The 5,427-nt window shown below is 38.1% G+C and overlaps 1 protein-coding gene across 1 annotated transcript in view; it reads left to right on the forward strand.

Annotated features, from left to right (window-relative positions):
* CIB3 (calcium and integrin binding family member 3) overlaps positions 1-5,222 on the forward strand; it is a 65,717-nt gene extending 60,495 nt beyond the window's left edge. Inside the window, exon 2 of the transcript XR_010922271.1 lies at positions 4,355-5,222. The gene's annotated coding sequence lies outside the window, so the exon portion shown is untranslated. The remainder of the gene's footprint in view (positions 1-4,354) is intronic.
* The last annotated feature ends 205 nt before the right edge of the window (positions 5,223-5,427 follow it).

Here is a 5,427-nt window from a genome sequence, read left to right on the forward strand (position 1 = left end):
GTTAGCTTTAAATTCTCAAAGACCCTTAACTCAATATTTTGGATGCAATCCAAATCCCTGGTGACCCTACCCAGATCTTTCATGTGCAGACTTTCTCTAGAACAAGTTGGAAGGGATTCACTAGGGGAATCTTCAGCACTCAGTCATCTCCTTATTTGGGTCTCTGTTTTCTTAAAGGAAAAAAATGTTTCCATTTTTAACTTTCTGACATAAGCAAAAGTGTTGACATATGAACACATTGGCCTGAAACAAATTAGCAGCTCTGGGTGTTTGTAGAGCAGTTAAACAGTCCCCAGGTCTATGGAAAATGGTCTGGCTTCCCATACATAGCAAGCAAGCAGGACAAACATCTGGAGGAAATGGAAGGATCCTTTTGGATTTAGAAACTGAAAAAAGTTAATGCACAGAAAACTTGAGACAATGACTACACATGCAAGAGAAGCTAGTAAAAACATACATCTTAATGAGAAACAGACATCCTATGTGTGATGTTATGAAACACATAATAAAATTATAGGTATAAAAATCATAAATCCTTTGGGTCCCAAATTTTACTTTCAGTTAGCCTGATGCAATTTCTATAATCTTGCAATGAATGTTTTATATGCAATAGAGGGCAGATATGGTACCCTGGGGGGAAGGACGTTCATAGGCTTTCATTTTGAGTTTGGTACCTAACTGGTATTTTGGCCTTTGAAAATTCTCCCCCTAAATATTTGGGGCAATAATATATATTTTATAATTCATTTGGGAGGTGATTCTATAATTAAAGTTCAAATGTCAGTTGTCAATTAATCTACTTCACCCTAGACATATTTGGAAGCTTTGATTCATAAGCTACTATCTTTGAATATGATTGAAGGAAAGCTGTTTTAGTTTTTACATTTGATATATATTAATAAAATAAATTGTGTGTTTTACAGAGATGCTTTTTGCCCAAAGGCAGCTCTTATAGCACCATCTAACATCCAGGAGACAAAAGCATGTTTGGGTTCTTTTTTGTCGTACAGGAGGGATTCTCAAACTCTCCCACAAGCAGGGCCTACATCTAAATAAATTATCTCATGCATAGTTCTCTTTGCTTTCATGACCTCCTGGACTAACACAGAATCATAGACATGAAGGGCTGGAAGGGACTATCAAGTCCAACCCCCTGCACTGAGGTTGGACCAAGTAAACCCAGAACATCCCTGACAGGTGTTTGTCCAACCTGTTATTAAAAACCTCCAGTAAAGGGGAATCTATAACCTCCCTTGGAAGCCTGTTCCAGAGTTCAACTACCCATATAGTTAGAAAGTTTTTCCTGGTATCTAACTTAAATCTCCCTTCTTGAAGATTAAGCCCATTACTTCTTGTCCCACTTTTAGTGGGACATGGAGAACAGCAGATCACCTCCCACTTGACAGAAGATCACCAGCCACTTAACATATTTGAGGAGGTATCAGGTTCCCCCCTCATTCTTTTTTTCTGAAGACTAAAAATGCCCAGTTCTTTAACCTTTTCTTGTTTTTGATCCTCTCATCTGGACTCTCTCCAATTTCTACACCTCTTTCTTAAAGCGCAGTGTATAGAATTGGACACAGTGCTCCAGCTGAGGCCTACCAGGGCCAAATAGAGTGGGACAATTACCTCCCATGCCTTACATACGACATTCCTGTTAATATACCCCAGAATATTAGCCTTTTTTGCAACTGCATCAGATTCAGATTCCATTCAGATTCAATTTGTGATCCACTGTGACTCCCAGATCGTTTTCAGAGGTACTACTGCCTAACCAGTTATTCCTCATTTTGTAGCTGTACATTTGATTTTTCCTTTCTAAATGAAGTACTTTGCACTTGTATTTACTGAGTTTCATCTTGTTGAATTCTACCCAATTCTCCACTTTGTCAAGGTGGTTTTGAATTTGAATTCTGTCCACCAAAGTGCTTGTAACCCCTTCCAGCCTGGGGTGATCCATAAATTTTAATAGCATATTCTCCACTTCATTATCCAAGGTACTGATGAAAATATTAAATATGTCTCCTCCTATTCATGAAAAAATATTATTAAAGTATTTAATGTGTCTTTAATGTTATGTGGCAGACAGAAACAGGAAACCAATATTATGTGACCAGCCAACATGCTGCTGATCATAAGTAAACTTTTTGTGAACCAGTTTGGGAATCCCTGTTAAACCATTTGAGTCACATAAGTTTGTCCCTGCTAGATGAGCTCATGTATTAATAAATAGATAATTATTTTATTTTATATTAATTTCGACCGTTCACTAAAGGAACTCTACTTTTGTTAAACAGAATTAAATTGTAATTTGGTAGAGAAATAATCCTTACTGAATAGACATGGCTGAATGTTCTGGAAAAAAACTGGTTCTAATTTGACTGAATCATGATCTTCGAAAATCACACACTGTATATACATAACATTTTAAAATAATAGTAATATTTTAAACAACGATCCACCAGTGCTCCAGTGTATGGTGAGCTGTGGGTAAGAACTGTGTGACAGACTTGCCTGGGTAAAGTGTATAGTGGATGTATGCAGTGAGACGTTGTAATAATCGGGCCTACAAATTTACCCTAATTATAAGCTCAGTTGGTGAAAAATGGGTAAAGGCTCACAAATTGTTAAACATTTTTATGTAACATCAGTGTAAGAAAAGATGTGGTGCAAAGGAGACAAAAAGAGTGAATTAATATAAATGAAAAGGGTTTACTGATACCAGTCAAGGAGTATGTATTATGAATGGTGAACAAGATGAGCAAAAAGTTGGAAATTGAGGAACCAAAAATTGGTATGCTGGAAATTAGGCCCAATTGGTGGACAAAATAAGAGGATGGGCTACTTAGTTCATTGCTCCCTTTTGCAGTCCTTAAAAAGAGACTTTGGGTGAAAACACAGGGGAGTGCTTTTTACTATCACCGCAGCTGTGGCGGAAGGATTCTTATCATAACAGAACTTGGTATTCCAGTGGGGACCTTGACCATCACTGCTGCACCGGGAGGACCCCAACCTGATACAAAGAATCATAGCACTGGAAGGGACCTCAAGAGGTCTTCTAGTCCAGTCCCCTGCATGCAAAGCAGGACCAAGCATTATCTACACCATCCCTGAGAGGTGTCTGTCCAGCCCGCTCTTAAAAATCTCCAATGACGGAAATTCCACCACCTTCCTAGGCAATTTATTCCAGTGCTTTACATATGAGGTCCTGCTTTGTCTTTCCTTCCCTTCCTTTGTGCATTCCTTTCTGCATCCCTCATCTTCCTCCTGTCCACTCTCTCTTGCTCAGCCTTTCACTAGATCCTGAAATCAACTGTATTGCATAGCATCAGTACGAGATGAGACGTCCCAGTCAGCTCTACCCAGCCTGAGGACAAATGAAGGAGAGGGACCTGACCAGACCAACTAGATGATGTCCCTGTTCATGTAGAAGAGCCAGCAATAACTTTCATTGCTGACCTACCAGACCAAAGCATTTATCCCATGACAGACCAGCCACTCTGAATCCTGAGAACATCAACAAAATGTTCCCCATCTTTTTCCCCATCTTTATTTTCCCCATCTTTATTATCCTAGGTCTTCTCTTTCTCTTGTGTCTGTTTTGTCTATCTAATGCAGGAAAGTGACTATCATTCTAAATTCAGAATTAAATAGAACTAACCCTTTTTCCCACACCAGGCAGGACTGTTTGACTGAATAAGAGACTTTAACCAATAATGTACATCTCTAGAAAGAACTTTGATTAGTTTTGTTTATTTTGCCTAAACAATCAACTTCAGTTCTAATGTTCTTTATCTCATTTTGTTTCTTTTCTTTTGTGTGTTGCAAATTATAAATTTATAAGTTTTGGTCTAAATTTTTATTGTATATTTGCCATGGTACGAAGTAGTCCGAGGTCTCAGTATATCAAGCCTTGGAGCTTTTTAACATTGTTTAATGTTGCACAGTAACTGGATTTTATTAGTAATTTTAGCCCATATATTACAGCTAAATTAATACAGATCTACCTCATTCACTACACAGTGACCGATAAGTGTAGTAAGGGGTAACGCAAAGTAAGCAGTATGTCCTAGTGTGGTGTAAATATATTCCTTGTAGGAGAATTTAGATAAATCTGATAGAAAAATGAGCTGATATTACTATAAAATAAGCTAAAAAAATGGTTCTTGCATAGTTAATCAGTTCTTACACTTCTTGTTGTCATTAAATGTAGAGCTGGTTGCACAACGAATTTGCAAATAATTGTCTATTTTTGACATCTCTGCAGTGACTAAATTATATTTTTTTTTCATTATAATTAAAAGAAATGTCTCCACTCTGTGCATGTTACATTACATTCTGTCCCCTATACCAGATGCTGTCCTGCTGTCACACAGTTCTAATAATTTCAAGAGATGGTGACTGATTGGATGATGTGAAACAGACATAGAGAAGCAGCATGGGAAGCTGAGGCAGCAATCTCTCAGACTGGAAACTCACTGGAAATTGGATCCATCCCACAGGAAAAGGCAATATCCTGATCCAAAGCCTTGTACGGTAAAAACTTGCCAGACGCAGTATTAACGTCAAGGGAATTATGTCAGACAGAACTGGATCCCAAAGCAGGGAACCTAAAAAAAACTTATAGGAGCTGGAAGCTACCACATGGAAACTCTTATTAACAACACATACATTGAATGGGAAAGTACAACACGAATATATGGATTATAGAAGTGTGTTTTATTGCTTAATAGAATCTTTCAATGTTTAAGATATTAAAATATTAAAAATAATTAATGATAGGGACAAAATAGTTTGGGATTCTTTTTATTTGCTTTCTGAGCCTTTGGCTTATACACGGGCTACATTTTCAAGCTTTGTTCTCTGTAGCTACAAAGGCTAATTTTTTTTTTAAAAGGGGGCTGAGATTCTCCGCATAGCTGAAAGTGTCACATCACTTCTAGCACATGGGGCTGCAGGCTTGCAGGCAAGGAGATTCTGATGTAAGCAACTTAGTTTGCATTAATGTCTGGGACCACCCCTGCCCATTAATTAACAAGCATAAGGAAAAGCAATGAGGCAACTCCTGCTCCTAGTTTATTTTTCTAAGATTCTCTTTTCTTCCTCTGCTCCCTCCTTAACTAATACCATGGGAAAACGGATGCAGGACACTTCCTGTGTGTGTAAGTGTTCCTATTAGGTGGACTATTACCTGGACAAGAGATGGTTTCTGAGGAGATACTACTGACCAGACATGTTTTTTGGGGGAGGGAAGGGGGGCACTAGAGACAGGATGCAAAACACTGCCTTCCTTTGGGGGCAAACATTTTGTATTGTCTGGGTGCTGGGGAATGCATTAAAAAGGTTTTATATTATTTAATCTTCTAATAAAATTGACAAAATGTCTAAAATCTTTCACAGTTCTCTGGGCTGTACCTTCAGGCCTCA

The sequence above is a fragment of the Emydura macquarii genome, unplaced genomic scaffold, assembly GCF_026122565.2.
Source record: "Emydura macquarii macquarii isolate MOO-44397 ecotype Brisbane River unplaced genomic scaffold, CSIRO-AGI_Emac_v2 contig_306, whole genome shotgun sequence".
NCBI classification, from domain to species: domain Eukaryota; kingdom Metazoa; phylum Chordata; order Testudines; family Chelidae; genus Emydura; species Emydura macquarii.